This window comes from Apteryx mantelli, chromosome 1, assembly GCF_036417845.1.
Source record: "Apteryx mantelli isolate bAptMan1 chromosome 1, bAptMan1.hap1, whole genome shotgun sequence".
Classification (NCBI taxonomy): Eukaryota; Metazoa; Chordata; class Aves; order Apterygiformes; family Apterygidae; genus Apteryx; species Apteryx mantelli.
In genome coordinates, this window is record NC_089978.1 from 33,643,052 (window position 1) to 33,668,555 (window position 25,504).

At 36.7% G+C, this 25,504-nt stretch overlaps 1 protein-coding gene across 2 annotated transcripts in view; it reads right to left on the minus strand.

Annotated features, from left to right (window-relative positions):
- The window catches only part of LRCH1 (leucine rich repeats and calponin homology domain containing 1), a 143,136-nt gene that overhangs the window by 83,506 nt on the left and 34,126 nt on the right, over positions 1–25,504 (minus strand). The window lies entirely within an intron of this gene.

Consider the following 25,504-nt stretch of genomic DNA (forward strand, 5'->3'; position numbering starts at 1 on the left):
ACTCAAGATTTTTCATTCTGAAACTACAACTTGTAACAGACTGAGAAAAAAAAAAATAGCTCCAATGCTGATTCCCAAAGAAAACATTATTACTGATGCAAATTATATGACAATAACATTCAGACACTGATCAACAACATTATTATAACTATGTGCACTTAGTCTAGATGTATAACTGCTGATTCACAGAACATGTAGAAAGTGTATCTATTCCAGGGAGTTGGGCATAAAAATGTACATGCATTGCAAGAAAAAAAAAAAAAAAAGAAGTTTTGAACAGCTCCTGAAGTGACTGCTTTTCACACACACTTCTTAAGTGCTACATTTTGGAGCACTGTCAATGTATTTTCCTTTTCCTCATGGCCCCCATTGTTAATGTAAGAATTAACTTTTAAAATCTCCACCTCAAAGCCATAGCTAAGTTAAAATTAAGGTGTAGCAAATTTCAAAATGATCATACACGTATTTTTGTATCAAGTTTTCCTATTACTATGATTTAACACATTAAAAGTCTCTCCTTGACCATGGTGTAGGTGAGTTCTCTGATTCCTCCTTGTTCCACACCTTGACATAACACATTAATATGCAGGCAAGTTTATCAGCTAACACTAGTGATACTCCACACTTACCATTATTTTCTCAATGACACTAATGGTCAGATCAACAAATCAGTTTACTGCTTGCCAAAGCAATAAATTGCAATAGCAATCATATATATTTCACCATAGTTACCAGAGGGCACCTAAATGAGGCTTGGGGGGTTGGGGAGGGAAAAGCTGAAGACACCCCAGCAGTCTGAGAAGCAGCGTATTGTAAAGTCTGGCAGAGAAGTCAGCCACTAGAGGGAGGCCTGATCTCAAAGACTTAGCCAACATACTCTATCAGTGTTTCCCAACCATTTCATTCTTTTAAAGACACCATCCATGAGGTGTGAGAAGAACAGAAACAGGAAGGCATACCTGTGCAAAAATCTACAACAAACAAACAATTCTGCGAACTTATTTCCCACAATAGTTTTCAACCTATGAGAAATCAGTCTACTCGCTTGCAGTCATTACTACAGGAAGCAAATAAATACACTGATTTCTACTGAGGTCAATCCCTAACAACAACAAAAAAAACTATTCTGAAATAGTCAGGTTTAAATGTTTTCCCTCCATCCGTCCTTTAGGTAATATAACACAGTCTGAAGTAGCTCAGCTCTTTGCAGTTACAGCAATAGCAATATTTGGCATATTTAAGACAACGAGAACATTAAGGGTTAGCTGATACATTTGATGAAGACTCTGCTAAAAAAAAAATCATTTCCGCCCAAAGACCCTCATCTACCATTTCACTCTATTTCGTCCATCACTCCATTATGGAATATACAACTTTGCAGTGCCCTGTGACCTCGTAATAAGCACAGACAAGGCAAGTGTAAGGGTAGTCGCTTGAAGCAACAAAACAGCATAGGTTAGCTGTCCCAAAAGCCAACAATTTGAGCAAATGTCACCTCAAGGTTTTCTGCTTCCTCCTTGTGCGAAATAAGGCTGGGGGGAGGAGAGAACAAAAGGGAAGGGAGAGCCCAAGGGTAATGACTGCTCTGGAGCATACGCTCACGACAGGCTCTGTGGCACCTCCCAACTCCAAGGAGGCGAGGGCAATTTCCCTGCATGAAACACGCTCAAAAGACCATCACAAGCCTGGAAGAAGAAAAAGAAGGTTAATACAGCAGTTTGCCTCATTATTGCACATCTGCATTAAGATGCCCACATAAAACATTTATGTTTGCTCTTTATCTTGTATTTCTTCCTCTTCAGGATGACAACAGTATGGGGCTAATGCTGGCAGAAAATATAGCTCCTGAGGGGGCTCTGTTTACATAAGGAAGACAAACCTGATGTGGAAGTGCATGGGCCTCCCTATAAACATACTGCAAAATAAGATTCTTCCTGCAGATCTCTAGGTAGGTATTAGCAGATTAACAGAAACCCAAACATCTGTATCTCAAGATGTGTGTGGGGGGGGGGAGACAACAGACCGCAAACACCTGCCATCAACAGAATGACCTTTAATAATATGTGGTATGAAACTCAGAGTTTATGGGCCATGAAACATTCCTCTCTCTCCTACACCTTCCTCACAAGCGGGAGGATACAAGCCATTAATTTTCACACCCCTTAATAAACGACCAAACCTGAGAAGGATCAATAGATTTATCGCTCCAGTATTGCATTAGTTAGCCTCAGCACGATTTAAATTAATTCCAGTATTCTTGCAGACACAGTAGCAATAACAGGAGATGTTCTCCCAGTTCTAAAAACCTTAAAACTGTTCTTCGTTTTCAACCTCTATATTAGTTTACGGGAGAGTATATGAAGTAAAAGTCTGAAGCATTCCCATCATAGACACTATCCAGCTGAACATCTTTATTGTATCCAACTATCTTTCACTATTGTCTGAACTATTTATTTTGGCACTTGAAAAAAACCCTGATACTGAACACCAACTCGTAAGAAAGCAGGATCTGCCCTGGCTCTTCGGTGGAAAGAAGGTCTGGCAGAAGTTTACTTTGAAACTGAAAAGCCCTCAAGATGAGCTTCAGCCATCACAGATACAATTTAATTATTTGCATGGAACCCGGTGAGATCAGGTAAACTGGGGGCTATGAGGAGACTTCGGGGTCTGTTACAGAATACTAATAGGAATAAGACTTGGACCATGAAATTCTTTCCTGAATGAAGAATAATGACCACAACTTTCACCAAATTCAAAACAAAGTTCAAAAAGGCGTAAACTACCTACGTGCAAATTGTCTATGTGTGTAGACACATATATGCATACGCAACCGCCTTTCAATCAAGCAATTTGCTCCCACCTATTGGAGAACAAGGACAGATCTGAAACCAAGGCATGAATTACTTTCTATCCCGAAGACAGCAAGCAGATCCCTGCAAGGATGTATTCTAGTGCCTTTTGTTACGAATCTCTTGTTTAGGTCACAAAAAAATCTCCTTTCTTAAAGCTGTCTACTATGAAAATAACACTTTCCACTTCCACAGGGGAATTCCTTTTCTGGCCCAAAAACAACACTACTAGAAAAAACAAGCCAAAAGCAATGTCATTGTTTGTTTTTCGCTTCAGTCTCAGTTTTAATGGCTATCATTATTATTTCCCCTATGGCTGCAAAGACAAGAAGGCTATTCATGGTATGTATTATCTGCCCAGTGACCTACTGGAAGAGGAGATACCACACATTTGCCATCTGGTAGGAGCTAGAACATAACCAGTTTTTGTGAAGTCCCTCATGGCTGCAAGTACATATTCTCACTTGCCTGCACCCTGAAGATGATTATTTTTCACACCTGACAGACTAAAATACTACATTTATTTATTTTTAATTCATTTTTATACATGAACTGTGTCATGTTCTGCAAGAAAATTTGTTACAAATGGGGAAATGAACAGAAGTTATTTGATCTTTTGCTATATCAAAGGCATGTGGGCAAAGATACAAAAGAGGTACCTGATGCTAATTCACAGTGACACTGAAAGCAGAGTATTACTCATCTAATCACTTCCCCTTCTGTCTGTGCATCTCCCACAAATGCCAGGGTGTTATCTAAATTATTCATGTACTCCTTCCACTATGGTTCTTGAACTCAGCACAGCATAATTACAACAGTTTATCTACACAAATTTGTTTTGTACCATAAAAGCGGATTTATACTGTTCAACACATCCTTAAACAATGAACTAATTATATGGCTATTACACAGGAGCTACAACATTTGAAAGAAATGGCTAAGAAATACTTCAGGCATCTAATCAAATCAGGAATTTGTTCAGACATTACCAGAGATAGAGGTTCCAAGAAAGAAAATCCTGGAATAAACAAATTAAATTGTAATAAATAACTAAAAACAGATGGTTATTCCTAGATTTAAAAAAAAAAAAAATTAAGACTTGCTTTCACTGAAAGCAAAATAAATACAGTCCATACTGTCTCTATCCTTAAAAAGTCAAACAAACAAAAAACCCACCAAGCTAGAATCTCTGGAACTATAAACCTGTAAATTTTGTACCAAGATCCTCATCTTTTTTAGTTTAAGACAGTGTTTCTCAACACTTTTTTTTTCTTTTTTGGGGGGAAATGAAAACAAAACACGCAAAGATATCTCATACAGTACTTCTGCTCAGCAATGAGGGGAGGGTCCGGGCTTGATGTTACATGCATAACATTATTTTTAATCTTAAATCAGAGTACACATTAAGATTTTAATATAACATCTTTATAAAAAGAGAGACATAAGATATGTTGACTGCAAAAAGACTGTAAGGAAAAAAGATAAAACCCACCTCCCCCCCATATATAAACAATTCAGTGCCAGTGAGTGGGCAGGCAGAAACCAGCTTATGCTTGCCATAATACTTGCTGGGGGACACAGGTGGGAATAAGCCCACAGGCACTGATAGCAGCCATGGCTCAGTCTCCAACTATATATACCAACAGCACTGATATTTAGCCAACAGCTGCATGGCAGTATACATTGTGAAGGGACAGACGAATGTTTCCTTCCGGTTTATTGCCTTCATTTTCTTTTGGCTTTTTGGAATCACCGCACAGACCATCTTATGAAATCCACAAAAAGACTCATGCTGGTCTATATAACCTCCTGAGCCTGTCCTACAATTCCTGACTCTGTGAGAGTCATTTCTACTGCCTTCATTATTTTCTCTTCAAATTCTCTTCCAGGTGGTCTGACGTCCATTTTATACGCTAACAACCAGAGTGATATTTTTCCATGAGAATCATTTTGGACTGAGTTTTCTTTCTGAGGTAATTTTGTTCTATTTTATGGGTATCTTACCTTGCATCTTCCTATTTGCTTGATGGTTTATGCACTCCCAATGTAGTAACAACAGCATTAGCAGAGGAACAGATTAGGTCGCATGTAAAACAGGAAAGGGGACAGGAAAGCGTTCCAAGTCCCCCCACCTCTTTTTCTTAGCAATAATGAAAACAAAACGTAAAGAATCACCTTCTGAGCTGTAACCCTGAACTCCCCTAATAGACTACAAAGGCTAGTTTATTCAGGCCCCAAAGACCTACAAGTAGATAATAGGGAGTCCTGTGAAGAACTGACTGAGAGCATTATTCCCCTGTAGCTACCAGCCTGATGGGGAGGAAAAGTGCAGTTCAGATCTGCCTTAGCTTTAAGAAGTCCAGTAACTGCAGTGTACACTATTATGTTATACAAACAATTCATTTCATTCACTCTGCTTTCTTCCTGCTAATAAAATTAAATAATATTTCATGTGAAACAGTTGGAGTTAAATTACTCTGATCAAGAGAAAAAAATTGCCTTCGTTGCACAAGCTGTGAACCTATTGAAACCAGTGACAAATCACAGCTTGAAACACATGGAGCTGCAATCCAGGCCAGGTTCTGTGAAAACAGGAATCAAACTAAAAGCTTCCAGACTAGAACTTGGAGACTGGGGGAGTTCACCTTCAACTGTGCCCGCAGAAAATGCAAAAGAGTTTTTAAGTACTTGTTAGTTTGGTTTGTTTAACAAGCATATACATTTACAAATCTTTACTATGAGATAGCGTTGAACTATTCACTTTCAGCAGCATTATTCCACTGGGGATACTGAACCTAATTATACTATCATTGCTATTACTCAGTGCCTAAACTTCCATTAGTATCTTGAAATCTAAATCAGCAGTTTTGATTCAATTCAATTTTGAAGTCATTAATGCACTCTAAAACTACCTTGCTCAATAACTGATATTTTTTAACCGTACCCTTAATCAACAAGTTGGTCAATATACAGGCAGTTAAAATGATCTGCTGGTGATTTAATAGATTCTGTCAGCTTTCTGATTTCTCTCAGTATTATTACTACTCCTATCAGACACTGACTCTTTGCAAGTGTCTTCTCATGACTCAGTACTTAAGTGCCAGGTTCTTTAGTCATGCCCAGTAAGAAGAGGACGCATCTAATGAGAACTGTGGTTTTAATTGGAAAACTGCATGGCATTCTGATCAGATTACAACTTCTTTTCTGTATAACAAGTTCAACAGTCTTGCATTCCTATCTAATTCACTCCTAGTTCAACCTATTTTATTCTAAAAGAGCCAGCGCCCAACAGTTTGCAAGAATCTCTATAATTTCAGCGTGAACTTCTTACAAAACAAGGTACTATTCAACGTGGGTGTCAACACTTTGCAGCTTCCTCTCCCTGCCTCTTCCACAATTTGGGTAGGAGATTCATTCTTTTGGGAAGAATAGGAGCACAACTCTCTACTCTCTAAACAGTATACTAGCAAATATACACATATACAAATATAAATGCATTTTATTTCTGGGGGGAAAAAAAAAGGCCCCAACTATTCAGAAATTATAAAGTGGAGCATTCAACTGGGAAATCTTTCTCATGAAAGATGGCATTACCATATACCCTCATGTGTTTTCTATGCTTTCTTAATGAAAAGTCCCATCTCTGGAATTTGTTTATTCAAGATAGCAGAAAAACAGATACAGAAAAACAATTTTAACTAACACCAGAAGCTTCTAATATGGCTCGTGATGGGCCCTCTGCCAGGATCACCTTGAGTTATATGGCAAATGTTACTCAAAAGGCTACATTATTGCATCAAAGCTACACACACTATACAAGATACTGCGGAACTGTTGCACTTTATCTACGGATGATCTGTTTTCTCAATACAACAGTATTTGATTTCACAGAAAGTTAATTTTAAATGTTTAATAGGAATAGAAATAACTATTATATACTATGTTCTTTTAACAAAGGTTAAAGGTTGAAAGGCTGTTGAAACTTTGTTAAAAGATTAGTAAAATTTATGATAAATCAAGCATCTCAAATTTTAAAAATGACAATTAAATGTGTCTAAGCAAACTTAAGATTCTATTAGTCTGCCATATTACACCTGAAGTCTTTTGCCAAAATCATCTGTAGATACCAAATTCTCTTCTAGCTCTCTCCATTGCCTTATATGCAAGAGAGGATTCTGTGTGGTTCTACTGCCCGCTTGCTACATAACAGCCCAAAATGAATTTGCAAGACCCGAGACACACAACAGGACTTCCTTATTAGGTAAATACGGTGCTGAATTTAAACTGAAGACATTACCTGATTTTGCACACAATCCCATGTTATCAACTATCTATACAGAATGCCCTGCAAATGGTCCTTCTCATGAAATCACACCAACTTTCTTCAATAGCTAACAGCAGATTGTGAACAAAAAAAAGCTACTTCATCTTGACAATAGCTTTACTTGCCTTGCTACCTTGACTGGCTCTAAATTAGGCAACCCGAATGTTCAAGACTGATCATCTAACTCCCAGCCTAAATATTTTCATTATCAGTTCATATCTACTCATGCCAGCATTGTCCTTTTAATACTTCCTCTCCCGCACGCTGTCTTTTTGCCCTTGATTTATTTGTGAGAAAAATATCCTCTCCCAGTCATTCTCGTGCAAGACTAAACAAGCTTGATTCTTCCTGTTTCCTCTCATTACAGTTTTAGTGACCATCCAAGTAGACCTTTTCTGCACCTGTTGCAGCATAAATTCATCTTTCTTAAACAAGAATGAACGCAGTCCTCCATATGAGGATTCACTATTGCCATGTATTTCAGTAGGGACAAGAAATTATTAACATTATACATCTCCTGATATAGCCTCAGGATCACATTAGACTTTTAAGATTTGCCATATTGGTGGCTTATGACCATCTTTACAAGTGTCATATCCAGGTTTTCTTCTTTTGTTATTTACAACTGATAAATTCATGATTTTTCAGCAGAGACTTTACTTATCGACTCTTAAATACCTGACTTTTTGACTGCCTTTTCCCTGGACCATTCTTCACAGACCAATGAATGTTTCTAACACCAAGTATACCCTGACTAATGTCATAAGTCTGCATTTTCACCAGAAAAAAATAAGAATACCTAAGAAACACAACATTGAATAAAAAAAAAACCCTAACACAAGTAAATATTTCTAAGAAAGGAGGTTATAGAAACCAAGTAAGTTACCTATCTTGGTTGAAATTAAAGGACAACAAAAAAAAATTCAGCCAAAGTTTTTTTGCTAACAATCAAAAAAGTAAGCAACAGTAATTTCTATTATGGGTTTATAACAGTAAAATATTACACAGCCTTAAGTGTACCTAGCATTACAACTCTCAACTGTAACACAAAAGAGAAGGGCTTCGACATAGCAGTAAACTAGGCCAATAACCAGACCACCTTTATGAATGGGTTATTTGGATTCTTATGCTTACTGCCATTTTCCTAGCTCTGCTGTTGGGAAGTGTTTGAAGAGAATGTGGCCCAGGCCGTTCCTTCTCACCAACTAATACATCAGGCATCTCTTCAATTATAAAGAGAAAAAAACAGTTCTTCACATTTTCCACTAGCAAGACTATTTTATTATTTGAAGTACAAGGATTTAGATAAACCCTTTAGCACAATTTTTACGCCATAAGAACTCTTACACTAAGTACAGCCAGATTACATTTACCTTAAGGAAGTATGTGGGCACTAGAGTTGTGGGACAATCATCTTATGTGAAATGACACTTAAGTTAGAAGAGGAAGAAAGGGAAAGCAGAGTCAGGGTGCTTTTCCTTCAGGAGGAGACTGTTCAGCGTAACTGATATTTACCAATTTTTTCTTTTTGTTTCCAAGGACGCAAAAACATAGTTTCACCTTTCATTTGCTACTGAAAAAAATGCAGCCTCTGAGAAGATAAGAGGGCAGGAGCATTTTCTCCACTGAATTCTGTTCATTTCACTTCAGATGCATAACACACACAGACCATGTTCTTTTGTTTCAGTAGGTAGAGTTTATCCTCCTATAATATTTCATATTACTGACACTGAAGGGAAAAAAACAAAAATTACCTTCCTCCATCGTTCAGATTTTGAATGCTGGCAGGCAGCTCCTTGTAATTCACAGTAAAGTATTTTCTTTTCACGGATTAGTAATTTGGTGGCCTAGAATCACTGTGTAAACTGTGCCTGTTTTAGGCAAACCTGAACAAATTACATTTACAAAAGGTAGTATAGATATGTTTTAGAAAAAACAGAAGTTGTTTTCTTTCTACAAATAAGAGGGTATTACTTTAAGAAGCTATAAAAATCAAAGATATTAATATGTAAGGATTGACGCACACAGCCCAGAAATAATTGATGGCTTATTAAGAGAAAACCTGTTCCTAAAGATTGGTCTATGTTTTTATAAAAATTCTTTTTAAGGTTATTATACTCTTTTCTTCAGTAGCCATTTCCAGAGTGCTTTGGTTTTCTTTAAAAGAAAATGAATTTCAATTCAGATATTACACAACTGCTACAACAATGTTTTTTCATTGACTGAAACAATAGGGGAAAAAAACATCGCAGTCTTTGCATATGCTATGCATATCAAATATGCAAATATGGGGTGAAAACCTCTCAAAAGCACCATTCTCAGTAACATATTAACCTTTAGACATACAAAGGACAATTACCGGAAAATTAAAATGTATAAGATACTGGAAGTCTCTTGTGAACATATCTCTTTTCTTTTGTAATAGGACAATAAAGCAACTGATAAAGTGTATCACTAAGTTGCCTCAAGCTGCTTCTAGCTGTAGACAAGGAAACATATTGCCAGCGAGAGTAGCCTACATTTTTTAAATCGTTTCTGCATTCTCTGTATGCATATCATCAAATGATTTGCACATGGTGCACTCATGTCATTGCCAGCTGTTCTTTGGTCCTTACTGTTTTGCACCAACTCAGAACAACTTTCAGTGCAGCTTACTGAAACTTGGGCATCGAGCAGCAGTATTTCCCCCAAACACTACTAAACACACAAAAACCTTCTCTCTGTCATTAAAAAAAATATATATATAAGAATCAGCTTACACAAATACATACACCCTTTCTCTGAGAGGGAAAAAAAACAAAAAAAAAAAAACAAAAAAACACCAAACCCAACTCATTAGCTCTCATTCACTATTTTTTAGCAGCTTTCAGCCTGATTCTGACCAGGTGAAAGTCTATTCTAAGCTTTTAAGTCCACTTTAGCTATCTCAGCAGTATTGTAATGTGCTTTTTAAGATTTGTATAGATCTTTCATACATTTTCAGCAAATCAGATATGTATTTAAAAAAAGGTATAAGCAAAAACTTGTAACTATTAAATGAAGTTCGTGCCCACAGATTCTAGGCGTAAGGCTCTGCACTGCAAAGGCTAGCTTGAAAGTTGCCCACATCCCTTCAAAATTTATTTCCAAACTCTAATCTAAACTTTTTAGGTGTTTCCAGAAGCTTTCAGATCTTGAGTACTTCCAAGAAAATCCAGTTAGTGACATACCCTTTGGCTTTACATAGGCTTCCAGCATTCACTTTTCCATGTGACTAATTTTTCACTGAATTGTGAAAATAGCAAACATTATTTTTCAGTGTCCTAGGTTTAGAGAACTGTAAAGTTCACTAACCCCACTGTAAAGCTTAGTGAACTGGAAGGCTCACTGAAAAGTTAACTAAACCACTATCTGTGTAATATGAACATGAAAAGAATTACACAGACTGGTGGGCAACCATACATTCATTAAGAGCTTGATCAAAACACACTGAAGCAAAGGGAAAAATACTCCCTAATTTAATGTTTTAGACTGGACTCTAAATTATTACCCTTTTTGCAGGCTCCAGAACATGGGTGAGGGTAAAGAAATACTCTAGTTAATAATCTAGAACACTTTTCACAAGCTAGAAAGCAACAGCGGTGTGACTCGGCACTGTCTTTCATAATTAAAAAAAGGTTTCTTCTCAAATTCAGTTATACTGTCCACAGAAACACAGCATCTGCTCATCCGAAATCCACACAAGTTCTCCCAAGCTTGCTTTGGCTAGCTGTAGTCTGCACTCTCTTGACTAAGGTTATGTGACTTCTAATATCGTCCCCATCATACCAACTTCCCAAATACGCCAAGGCAGAAACTCATTAATTGTTATTAATACAATATTAATACAGTGGATGAATTTAAAATAAATTGAGTTCACATACAACTTTTGGCCTATTCTCTATTGAGAGAGAATTATCCATCTTATCAGTCAAAATATAATATTAAAATATTTTGCTTTAGTGACTCAAGAGTGAGAAAAATTACGTATTTTTTCAATTTTCAAGTGGTGTTTTAGGCAAGAGTGTTAACTAAAAAAGCCTAATACAACTGAAGTAATTTAGAAAGGCCTATATTATAAAGGAATTGTACAGCTGAATGTATTATCTTCAAGGCCAATGTAGAGGGCTCACAAGGTTTCTTTTTCATACTTACTTTGCTTTGTAATTTGGTCTGGAACTCTGCTATCCCTGTCATGCAGAGGCAGATATCCTAGGGCAAGAGGTCAAGGGATTTTAGCTCCACTCATGGCCTAAGCAAAATCTGTGCTCCGATATACACGACTATGGATTATTGCACTCTATTTTGACTTTCATGGAAACACTGTAGCTATATCTAGCCCAGTGGATAGTACAGGACAGTTTTCTAATTCACCAACAATTACATTCATATCTTCCCAAAACACGGCAAACTAATTTGAGTCTAAAGGACAGGGAATATGCTTAAAGAAAGAATTTTTACCTTATTTCAGCCTGTTTTTTAATTCCACCTTTTTCAGTAAAAATAAAACTTCACAAATGTGCTATTTTATGGTTCCAGGAACAACTAACTCGCATCCAGCCAAAAGTGACTGCTCGTATTAACAAAGCATATAAAGTTCTGACAGAGCCGAAATGCTTTCACTTTATATCACAGTCAGCAGCTGATAAGGAGAGTAAGACTATGGCGATATATAGTTTTCAACTATAAAACTTCTGAACTTCTTCCGCAAGTCTATCCAGAGTGGTGAGTTTAAGAGGAAAAAAATGTTAACCATGCTATTATTAGTAATACTGTAAATACATTTATTTACAGACAACTGAATTGTCTCAGCTGTTGCTTTGAATGTTTAAGTTTATAATTTATAGCAAACACGGCTAATCAACAACTCAAGAGAAGGAAAGAAGACTGAAGCTCTCAATACAGCTTAAATTCAGTATAGGCAAAGTAAAAAAAAAAAAAAAAAAAAGACATCTGGAACTTGAGAGTATGTTAGACCCGACAAAAGACTAGCTTTGTTTTTATATCACCATTTCCACAGTATTTTAAGGTCATTTCATAAAGTGTACTGTGTATATGCAAAGTACACCACTTCCAAATCTGCACTGAACAAGCAACTTCATAAATAAAAACTTTAATCTACCATTTATTCCCTGTAGAATACAAACTAACATTCCTCCTCTTGCTGGCAGGAGGTGTAAAGTTGTCCAGACACAGTATCTACTATGACTGATCCCAGTAAAATGAATTTAAAAAACTGTACTACCTTCAGAATGTGTTCCCTGATCTAAACAGCTTTCCTGGGAGTCCCAAAATGAATATGAGTGTCTAAGTTACTGTATTGACTATATAAAACTGAAATTTTACTTATACAGTAGTAAAATTGAAATGATACTGGAAGTCTAATAGGAATTATTCTAGAGAGGTTTAAGAAGAAAAATTAATAGATAAAATTAACTTAAAAACATTATGAGAAGAGACAGTACATAAAAATATTGATTTGTCTTATCATTCCAGCTTAGTCTAATCTTACAGTTGAAAAGTTCTTGCCTACAGCATTTCCAGCAAAGTTTTTTTTAACCACCAAATTAAAAAATATTGCTTGTCCACCATGAATATTAGTTCCAAAACAGTCAATAGAAAGGACTGCCTCAGCATTCCACTTATTCTAAATTGTTCAAATTGGTAAAAGGGTTTTTTGTGTGCATGTATGCATGTAAGTCTAAAAAAGAGCAGATCACCAGCTTTCTGCTTTATTCCTCTGGAACAACAAATGCAAAAAGAGCATTAGCTGAATCGTAAGTAGGTACGATAAAGTTATCACAATCTAATCGAAGAGTCTTTAGAAGCTTTTATCCTTCTAACTACTTCAGCTTTAATGGGTTTTTTTGCAAGCTGTAGAGTAACTCAACCCTGATCAAAGGGAGAACTTAAAAGCAGCTGCTCAACTGTACAGTATGTGTAGTCCTGTTAAGTCAATAATGCTCTTTGCATTCTTAAAGTCAAATAGTGGTCTGCATTACAATTATACAGTTGAAGATACTAAGCTTTTCACCGCTGCAAAGGCAAAGGCCAGTTTAAATGCTGTCAAATGACTTTTTGACACTGAATAACCAGGTGATACAGTGGAAGACAAATTAAATGTAAAGATAATGCATACGGGGGAAAGCAATCTAATTGCACACATAAGATGATGGATTCTAAAGCACAGCAACAGAAAACCCTCATCTAACAATACAGGATACAAAAGTGGGATCCAAAGTTCCCAGAGAAATGCAAAGTATTGCCAGAAGATTTGTACACTCTGCAATATGTTTAATGCTTTACTGTAGCCTAAGAAGAGGCATTCAGTAAGCCAAACTGGAAAAGTCTTTTATTTCCCTTCTAAACGGTATATAACTTCAGAGGATAGCGATTCTGAGGTCATTATAGGTTTATGAAAACAACAATCCAGTGCTCAATATTAATCATAAAAACAAATCAAAGATTCAGAAAAGAAAGCAAGGAAGGAAGCATGAACAAGCTGTATAGGAAGCAACTATGTCACCACATAAATCCATGGAGTGTCCTATCTTGAAGATTGCACATGGTTCTAGTTGCCCCATTACAAAAGGTATATTGCAGACCTAAAAAGGTCAGAGAAGACTAAAAATAATAACAAAAACCTAGGCACACACTATGAGCTATTGAGACATGTTACTGAGCTAAATAATAGTTATTATTACAAACCATTCTCTCTCAGCAGGACACAAAAAGCTCATGTAAAGGTTATGAGTTAGAGCCTGCTAAAATTCAGGGTAATGGCTTTGTTAAAACTGTCACTTGACAACAGTATTTTATGATTTTTGACTAAATGTCGCTTATTTACCATACTCCCTTAGCTGCACAACAATGGAAAGTGAACCTACTATTTGACATTTCATTGCAGTCATATTTTTAACGTTTCACTGTGGTATATAACTTCAGCAAACTCGGTATCCAGCATTTTTTCATTAAATGTCAATTAAAATGGTTTTAAGGTTAGAGCACATATTTAATATGCCTTGATATACTTCCTTAAGGCCTTTATCACAGTAAGCTTTTGCTTTGTATGTATGACAGCTTCATATTTTGACAGATAAATGAAAAGAAATAAGACTTCTGATGGAAAATGGTTGCTGCCACTTTGTCAGTGTAATGATAGTTTTTGCTTGAATGGAATATATACTGTCTCCTAAGAACAGATTTGAAAAAGAGCTGTGTTTTTTTTTCCCCAGCAATATATCCACATTTAAATAGATAATAAAAACCATTGTTTTGGGGAGCACTAGTATTAAGAGCAGCTGTATCCTCAAATATAAGAATTGTTAGCTTTATAAGAATAACTAACATTTGTGTTACATAAAGAACAAAATCATCTCTTCTCTGAAAAGTTCTTGAATCTAGACAGAGTAAATGAGTAATGTGTGGAAATTCATGAGCATGTTTCTCTAGCAGATCTCATTAAACTCCATATGAGTTAGCTTTCCATTGAAAAATATCACCTAGTGTTCCACTCCAAATGGGATGAAGCTCCACAATGCTCCGTTTACTAACAGACAAATGGAACAATACCTAAAAAACAAAATATGGCCCATCCACCTCTGTTCACAAAGCTGGCAGATCCCAGTCAGAATTGCTTTCCTGACGGATAGCAAATGCCAGGCAACACAAAGTGCTAAATAAGACACCTTCCATAGAGGACTTCTAAGCAGAACATCTCACGATATATTAAGTCATTTACTAAAATTCCCAGCTTCAAGGGACTCCTGCATAGGACTGCGGCTAAGCAAAAAAGTAGCTACACAGCCTGAGCCTCCCTGGCTGAGCTGTTAAGTCCTTTCTTCACAATTCTCCTTACATTTTCTGTAAAATAATCCAGCAGTTGTACCTGTGAAGATGATGAACCTGCGTCGAGCACTTCAGGGGACACTGTTTTTCAAAACGCAATGTTGATCGTGAATTTAACACATGAAATCTGAGCTCCCATGAAGTAAGGAGGAGAAGCGCATTGATTTCATTACATCTGGGACTTGACTCACAATAACTGTATTTCACTGCGACCATTTTAATAGGCATTCACTCCTCTGCAAACACCAGAGAGCTCAAGTGTAACTATGGCCGTTTGCTTCTCCTTTTGGCTCGAATGTTATAATTTAGGCACATGGTGCTCTGCTGTCTGAGGGGATCATGACCTAGATAGACAGAACAAATTGGTTTGACAGAAGATTACTTGCTTGGTAACCTTGGGCAAAGTCAGTCCCCTGCAGCCCTTTTTTATGGCAAAAAGTGACAAAAAACCCACAAACCTTATAGTAGCCCTACGAAGACTGATAAATTTTTGTAAAGCCCTTTGAGGGAAACAGATGAAATCTTTTCCTCATATTTAACTGGAAATTATCTTAAACAACTGCAAAAAAGCATAAAAGAATATACACAGTGGTCAGCCCCAAATAAACCTGCAGGTTATAAACACGTTGCCTCAGAAGAATGGAAAATCCATCAAAAAAAGACTGATGTATTAAATTTTTTTTTAAATAGTTTTATTTATTCAAGTGTCTTCACAACATAACAGGTTTGAAAGTTTCTGAAAATATTAAAATTCAGAATGCTAATCAGATAGACACCTAACTTATTGATTTTACTCAGTGCCCAAACACATCTGAAGATCTGGACCTAGGCAATTTAGGAGAACAAGTTCCACCTTCAGTGACTTTAAAGCCTAAGATTACTGAAAAAGAAACTATGGTGCTTTGAAAAGTTTACCTCCATACACAACCAATTACTACATGAATCACATTCAGAAAGGTTCTCAAATCACCACGATCTGCATTCAGCTCAGCATTTATGTACACTTTGCAAGTTATAGCACCAGAAGGAGCAAACTGGATTAAACCACCATCTTACTACAGCCAGAACCACCCTCAGATTTTTACATTATTGAAAAACTAGATTAAAACACATATACACACAGGAAAACAGACATGCACTATTCACTAACACTTTGGAATATAGTACCTTAAATGGCAACATCCTTAACACACTAAGAAAGAGGATCTCATGACAGAACTGCAAATGAAGATGCTTCCTAAATTTGCAGCTGGAAAAACTAAGAGTATGGTTCAATTACCACAGCTATAACTGGCCTCCGACAGGTATATTTTACAAAAGGGCTTCCTTACCCTTTCCATAATGCTTTACATAGTCAGTGTTTTCTGATTAAAATAGAAGTACCCTAAAGTTAAAATACAAGATATACACAAGGGAGGATTAAGGATGCAGGTAGGAGGATTAGAACTTTTTAGGATTAGTTATAAAATGTGTTTAGATATTTGTAGGTGTTTAACTTTTTGTAAACAACTAGGGCGCTGGTTTCTCTGTTGTACTGCTGATACTGATCCTGAACATACAGTTCACTGACTGCTGGTTAATTGCAACACACTAATATATCAATAAACTGCTTTTGATCCTGATTTGGTTTAAACCACATGAACTGAGCAGTTCTTCCCTGCAACAGTCATTAATGCAAGTCTTTGGATACATCACTCTTCACATTCATTTCTAAAAAACTCCTTAGCAATTGTACAAAGATAATACAGAGCAAACATGCTCATTTGTGAAAAAAGTTCCTTGAAGAAGACTCAGTGAGTAACTGCATTCAGTCAACTCAGAACATACACGTTTTAACGTGACTTAGACTGCAGAGTACAGCCCTAAAGAGGCATTCAGTACTCTTTATAAGCTCTCAAAATTCCTCCATCTCTGATCAAGTTCAAAGTGGGACTCTCCACCATCAAGTCTTTTAAAATCTTACACTAGCCACACGATCTGCCATTATATCAAGTATAATCAGAAATCCCACACATATGCCTTTTAATTAAAAGCAGATCTAAAAGAAAGGAAAAGGTATGTTTAAATCAAATAGACAAAAGCCATATAACTTTGCTTAATACTTCAAAATAACAGCTCAAAGATACAAAGAAACATGCAAGATTAAAAGTCTTGTACCCTAAAAAGTTAGTTCCAGTCTGATTTTACAGCAGCAAGCTTTCAGGTCTGTTCTGTACTTTTGAGTAAGGTTAACAAAAATTACCTTTGTGGGGAACTAAACACAAGGTCAGTCTCAGATATAGGTCTTGCCTCAGCAAGTGTACACTACACCTCAGTAAAACCAAAATACCTTGTCTTTGCTCTGTTTTGCCAGGACTGCCCACGCACGGTTACCATGGTTAAAAAAAAAAAAAAAAAACACCATGCCCCTCCCTACAGTCTAAGTTGTGCAAACAAAGCCTAGCCTATGCCAGGCGACTGCAGGTCTCCTGAACTGAAATTTCTCTCCATTGAAGAACTTCTTCATTATATACATAATGCCACAGGAGCATGAAAAGCTTTCAACTGCCTAGAAAAACAGTATTTGATCCCTAACAACATCTTTACCAATTAGCACTTACAGTCTTCATTAATGGAAACATGGCTATGTGAGCAAGAAAGCAAGCACCATCCACACCTCCCAAATCACACAAGTCTCTGTTTCGCACACTCACCTATCTGAGAAGCATCTGGCAGGAACAGACAACATAGCTCAAAAGGATACCAAAATTATAAATGTGGAAAACCCACCATTATACTCACACACACAGAAACAAAACATCATCTAAAGCAAGAGATAGCAGGTGACAATGTTGCTATTGCAGCACTCTTCAATATTCTTTGGTTTTGCTTGTAAGATGGATAGCACAGTGCAAAGAAGAAAAACAAATAAGCCCAGGCTTCTTATGGCTTTGTATCTGTGGTTCAACTACAACACTCAACTCCTCCTCTCCTTCGTACTCCATCACCACAGCATCTTTGATACTGCCAATTTTCTCTGATCTCAGACAGTCAAAAGCCATGCTCCTTCAACATGAAGCTCTAATTTCTCTGTAACAAAAATTTTAAATGCCTGAAACTCAAATAAAAAGTCCCACTCCCTTCTGAATTACTTGGGGTTCCCTCTTGGTACTTCTGACATCATGATCCTACAAGCTCAGCTGTTTCAAAATCCTTTCAGAAGAGAAAGAAAACCAACCAACCAAAGCAACACCTGAATTTCTAGCATGAAGACTAAACAGAGGGAAAAAGTGAAAATCATTCAAGGCACACATTTCTGCTTGTTACGTCAGAAGGAAGGAGGCATTTCCAAGTTTCATACCAGGCTGGTTAGCCTAAAGAAACAAAAGAAACTAAGCAGCTGCTGTAAGCTATTAAGAGTTTAGAAATTAGGATTTTGTAGTAATTCCTGGAGTAAGCAATTAGTTGAGAGAAAACAAGGAAAGTAGCTGATACTGCACAAAAAGTGCGTTCTTTAATTTGACAACCTATCACCCCTTTGCAAATCTGTAAAATGGATATCAATTCCAGGTATATAACCCATTAGAATATATATATGCACTATGTTTTAATCTTGGGGTCTGGATGAATAACGCTTCCGTAGCTGAAAATCTTGACCATTTTCCAACTCTTTCCAAGTAGTACAACTGGCTCCCTGCAAAGCTTGTCTGAATATAAACCAACCAGCCTCAGTGCTACTTCTAAAAAAATCATTCCTTCATGCTCTAATATAATCTTACTGCAAACGTATTTAAGGCATTGATGTTCCAGGATTCGAGTGAGGTAAAAGGAGGAGAGGTTGATGAAAGTCATGATTTAGCTCCTTTGTATTTGACCTGATTGCATGTATAAGATTCTCATTTCCTGAGGAATGTAATTAAGTTGTGGAATTCATGTACCACAGCAGAGTAACTCAAGTTAACAGAACTATAAACAAAACTGAATAAATGATGAAAAAAAATCTTCATAGTACTGCAAAGATTCATGAGTGCTTTTCAAAATATGTTAAAAATAGCTGCATACCAAACACGAAGCAGGAATCAAATTCAGTAGCGAATCTGATTTCCAGCTTTGGAAGTTAGGGACAAATTGCATTGCCAGTTGAAGAGGATACAGATACAGACTCCGCCGGGGGCGGGCACCCCAAAGCAGAAACAAAATCCCTAAGATTTACTGCACAAGGAGCTCTTAACAACCATAATACATTGCAACACAGTCCTGTGGACTGAGACTTCACTTAAAGTTATGAACAAACTGGACTTCTTTAAAACACAAATTTCTTTAAAATACAAGATGATCTCTCCTCATTCAAAAAATTACATTTTTGGCAATTCCTGAGAAATATCCTTTTTAATCGCCTCATTAGAGAGAAAAATCACAAAGAATCTGTGGTACACTGCAGAAATGTACTATTTACATATCATAAAAAGATCAAGCCAGTAGTTTCCAGTCTCCTATGGACTGGAGATGAGTTTTTATTTATTTCTAAGGAAAAAGTGGTCATGCTTTTGTTTTGGTCAAATTAATACTTTTTTTTTTAATTATGGGGCATACAAAAATAAAAAAAAAATCTATGTTCTAGCAAAAGAACATTTATATTTTTTACACAAATTCTAAGACTCTGAAATTCCAACTGGGCCAACAGACCTCTATTTTGCTAAGTAAAAAAGATAACATGGTACCAACATGACTATTCCAAAACATGGGTAATGTCAGACAAAGAATAGCTGTTTCAGCAAAACCAGAGTCACTCATCCATCAAAATTTGAACTATTTTCCAAGTATATTTGAACAAGCTATGCCACACAAAAATTATTTTTTTTAAAGAGCCCAGTAGGGTTACTCATTCTATTACTGATTCTCTTTGCTAACTTTTCAATACAGAAACTATACTTAAGCTATTAAATATACAATATACATAATAAAAATGCAATATATGCAACAAATCCCACATAGAATGCCAATAGGGAACTTAAATTGCCTAATTCTTAGTATTTTGCAATCATCTCTGCAAATATAATATTAAGTTACTAAGACAGATAGATACAGTTAGAAAAAAAACTAAACAATCAATCCCTTAGTTATATAAACAGACTTGCTTCTTTATACTAGTTCATATACACTACATCCATAATCTAGCTGCATTAAGCTATTCAGCAATCTCATAATATAAGCAACATATTTAACTCAGAGGATTCACAAACTTTTACATACCATGTTTGCTTTCTATGCACTCCTAAGCTTTTTTCCATCTGACAAAACATCACAATTTACATTTATAAATCAGCTTTTTTCTGTTTTACAATTCCAAAAGAATTTTGGAAGCTCTGACAGGCCCTTAATTTTAAAGCAGTGTAAATCCTGGTATTGCAATGCTCTGGGCTTCAAAAAAAAAAGACTCTACCAAAATCAGTTCAGACACAACAGAACATTTGTTGCCTTCCCCTTTATTCCTGCTTTCAATATTTATCACACTGGCAAGCTATTCTATTATGGAATCAATGCAGTTATAACTATTTTGACAATGAACCAGATGGCTGAATTATGAATGGCAGGTATCCAGTAGCACATGAAAAAATAACCTGTTATTTTCAAACATATGCGTGCTCATGAACACACAAGCATAACTTGAGTCTCCCCATTTATCTGCAATATTATATGACTGTAGCATTTCTTTCTCTATCTCAAGGGTATTAATTGGAGAAAATTCAGTTCTGGAAAACTTCCAGCCCTCACCTCACAAGCAGCACAACAATATAATGAATGAAAACAATGTCTTCCTTTGAAGCAGCAGCACCCTGGTGCTTCTGATGTGCCTGCATTATTCTGTTTTTCTTGGCTGCAATTCCAACAAACCACCAAAAAAGAAAATTAGCTAGTATCTGAAAAAAAAGATGGTTAAATGTAATAACTTAGTCTTAAACATCTGCAGTTTTGAAACCACCAGGGAACATGCAGTAGAATGTGAAAGTATTATGAAAAAAATAATTTCATTATGAACTACTATAAATAATTTCCTTTAAGCAAATTAATTTAGTTGCAATCTCAACTCATTCTCAAGCTGAGCAAAAAGCAAACAAACAAGAAACCCAAGACCGCTAACTTTCTTCCAGTAACTCAAAGAAAGAAGAACTAGCTAAATATTATCTCTGGAAGTGCAAAGGCAAGAAGAGAAGGAATATCTTGCATGTTTTTGTGTCCACACCAAATCCACAAATGCCCTACAACCGCAGTTCTGAAAAACGGGTACACAACAGAAAGAAGCTAAAAACAAAACACACACCCAGCACAACAATATGCAGTGAACTAATGGTCATCTTTGAACTGGCTGCAGAAGTCCCTTCTAGAGCTTCTGCATGGGAGTTTAGTGTTGTGAAGAACAGAATAGACAATTTGTGGATCAGCCTGGAAAGTAAAAACCTCCCCACTAAAAACTCCTGGATCAAAAAATTAAAGAATTAAAACAGCATTTAACAACATTAAAAAAAAAAAAAGAAAAAAAAACAGATTTTCCTGTAGACTGAAGACTTAGTGATCCCTTGCCTTTTCTCCTTCCAGAACTACCTACTCAAAACATCTTTCCAGAACCTCTGTTTAGGTTTCTTTGATAAGAAATTTTATTACTAGACATACAACAGTTCTATAATACATACTGGTTTAAAGCAAATGATCAAGCACAATTTTGTGCACTGCTCTTAATATTTCAACACTTTAAGAAGTTGTGCTTGCAACAGTCTCTTCATTCAAAGCATACTATATTCAGGATGGTTTAGTTAGATGCAGTTATCACAAACCAAGGACTGGATTTATGTTCCCATAAGACTTCCCTTCTATGAATCTCCCATTCTTTTTAGCAAAAAATAGTTTAGGTAAACTGAAAAGTCACAATTTTACCCCTTCTAAAAGGAAACTTTTCCCTTGATATTATTAAAAAAGTAATTGCTATAGGCTTGAATACTGCATCATCTCTACTGTTTGCTAAATAAAATAGATCCATCAGTCCGTAAAATATTTATACATTTAATGTCAAAACAGCAAGCATAAATGCATTAAAAACTAAAACAGTTTTCTTTTTCTATTTTTTCTTAAAAAAAAAAAATGCTATTTTAAACTTATCAAATCAAAAAGGGGAAAAGAGTCCTGGAAGTATCTTTCTACAGCCATCATGGATTCACTTCACCTGGCTGAACTGAAAATTTAACACTGTCTTTGGAATAAAATGAGTATCACCTTATCGTTATGGCTGGAGGTCTAAGGACGGCTTTACACCTAGAGAATGCTACAAAAAGGGTGGCCAGTGCTAGTCAGAAATGAGATCAAACCTCAAGCCTTATGAGATCAATGAGGCTTAAGTGACATTGCATTAAGAGGAACTTGAGAGAAAAACAATGGCAAGGCTGAAACTCAAACTACCTGCTCAAGAACTGTAGTACACCTGCACAAACTACAGGAAGACAAAATTGCAGTGTGAGGCAACAGCGTGCCCTGACGAGCGCAGCCTTTTGGGAACTGATGCCAAGCATAAGGGAAAAAGAACAGCTAGTATTGTCCATTGCTGTCAGTGCCAACATTATAACTGCGTGAGAATCCAGTCAAAAGTAAAGTTCATTTTTTGTGAAGAAGGTTTTTCCTAAGTAGGGCAACAAGTGTCAGCTTGACTTAAAGGTTCTTTTTTCCTTATTGTCTTTTAGGCCCTCTTTTTTCAGCTGACTGGCCGGATAGCAGTCATTTCCAGCATAACTAAATCACTACAATTTGTCTTCCACAGTCCTTTTCCCAACATAAGTATTATGTTTCTGTGTGCCCATAAAAACACGGCATCCTTTGCATTATCACTGCTCCTACGACTTATATATTTGCTCTTTGTAAGACCTAAGAATTTTGTATCTTTTACCACTAGTAAATTTTCATGCTCTCTATAAAGCAAGTTAGGAGACAGTGATTGAACTTCTCAACCTAACAGCTTCAAATGATCCAGCTGTCACACAGTAAAAATATAACAACAGTAAAAATATTAGGTTATTTTATTTTTTATTTTATTTTTTTAATCTGCTGTCTTACAGAGTCCTTTGAACTCATTACTGGCACTGGATGACACACAGTTTATCCATCATGCAGGAATCAGGACAGCATGCAATGCAAGCCTAGGTAAATTAGCATGCCCACAGCTGGTAAAAAGTGAACAGTGAAGCAACAGTGAAGCCAGGTCTCCTATAAAACTGTAGAAACACTCTGCTAATTTCAACCTCCTTGATACCTACAAGGTATTTTACAAGCCCCTTAAAATTGCTTCAAGACTATAGAAGGACTCTCCCACAGATATGCAAATAGCACACAACCATCAATCAGGTTGTGTTTGGAACCAAACAAATTCTTTGAAAGTCTTTGCTTTGAGCTGCAAGCAGCAAATTTTTGTAAAACTTGCCATCCCCTGTGACGGGGAGTTAGTAAGGTGCAAGGAAGAGGCTACAGATCTTGGCAATTCCATAGCTCTACAAAGTTTATAGATCAGGTGTAGGCTCTATGCCAAATTCATAACAAACTGAGTGTTTTAAGTCTTAACCGGAGCTGGCAAAGCTCATATTTCTTGTAACATTATTTTGCAAAGTTCTATCACTTTGTTTCTAAGGAGCCTCTAAAAATCACAGAAAGCATCCTGATGCCACACATGTTATGAGATCAGGGTATACAACAAATATGTTCCTTAAAGGATCTGGAAAGGACAAATATGAGCTAACCTCCCTTCATTACTGCATGATGACCCAACACCCAGTCAACAAAGAGTACTAAACAGCAAAATGGAGCAGGAGAGCATTATGTTTTAAGCTAGAGAAGGAGATCACCCAGAATAACATTTATTGTAAGAATAATGGTTTTCATAAAGCTAGTATAAAACAAATCATCTGTACTTCTTAGATCAAAATCATGTTATAGAAGCTCTCTACTTCAGCCATTGTCTTTACTAACAAAACTAATCATGACCTTAATCCAAGTAAGCTTTATTAAAATAAAACCTGAACATAATAAGCATGACCACCATTTGAAATTCACAGCATACTTCTAATCACATCTTGTAGTCTGGGGGCAGCTTCTCATTACTTGCAGAGAAATGAAATTCTTGTATTTTCATAAATGTTTACAGTGAAAATTATATGTAAGAATATGAAATGATCACCGCTATTTCCTCTTCAGAGGAAACTCATTTTCAGGGATGCCCCTGAAGAATCCTAATAGCTAACTATAAAAAACTCACATCCAATTATATCTGGTGGATTTTCTTTCTACCAAGATACACGATGCTTCATTAATCAGCTCTACAGCAGCTTGATCCCTTTTGGAAGGCAGAGTTCATCATTTGGCTTCCTTATGGTGAGCAGAAAACTGAACTGGGATCACAAGAAGGTTAAACAAAAACTTGTCCCCTACAGTTTTCAACAGAAAGCAAACTGTGTATTAACAGCACTTCTGGAAATGGTTGGGAAATAAGGGTTAGGAATGGGTGGAAAGCAGGATCTCGAGACAGATTTCTTATCTACCCCTGTTTACGCATTTACCTGGGTTTGTGTTACACTGTTTTGCAATAGTCTATCATGCTCTCATCTAAAAATTACCCAGTTCTGTTTGTTTGTATTAAGTAATTCTAAGGTGAAACAGAGGATTACCAAAACAAAAACAAACAAAAAAACACACAGGAATGCTTAGCTGTTGTGCTTAAAAGATACTGTGTACACTTAAACCACTAACATGTTTATTCTAGGTTATTGAGAGCGAGCTGTTAGGACTCTGCAAGCACTAAAATCCAAAAGTGAAAGTGGCCTAATTTTCAGAGGTGCTAATCACCCAGAGGTCATATCAGCTTCCAACAGAGTTAAGGGTGTTAACTTCTTTCGAGTACCAGGCCTCCAGCAGGGGAAGGTTTGTTCTGCGCTCCACTTAGGGCACAATCCTGATACAGAACAATTTGCCTTGAGAACAGTATTGAGCACTAAGAAGGAGAAGCCAGCCTCTCACAGATGACTAAAAACTAAAGAAGCAAAAACTTATTCTTAAGGGTAGCCAAATATGGTAGACTGAGGGACCCACAGGATTCCTCCCCTCCTTGTCTGGTCAGTGTGAGCAGCTGCTCCCTAACCCCATTTCCAAGTCCCACCAGTAGCCAGGCTGAGCAATAATTCCAAATAGACAGACAGACACACACACTGCCGAGTTGGAGCTCGCTACAGCCAGATTAATGCAGAGAAAAGTAACACAGAGAGGACAATACTGTGGATACCCACAGAAACACAGACAGCACAGACAGCCCCATCCTGTTTCTAAGGATCCATGGTACCAACCTCTCAGACCTCCGGTCCCTCTACTGTCTGGCTCCAGACCCTCAGCCTGCTTGCTGGCTTGTCCAGCTTGAAGTTTGCTAGCAGATCACACACGTGCTAGAGACACACTCACA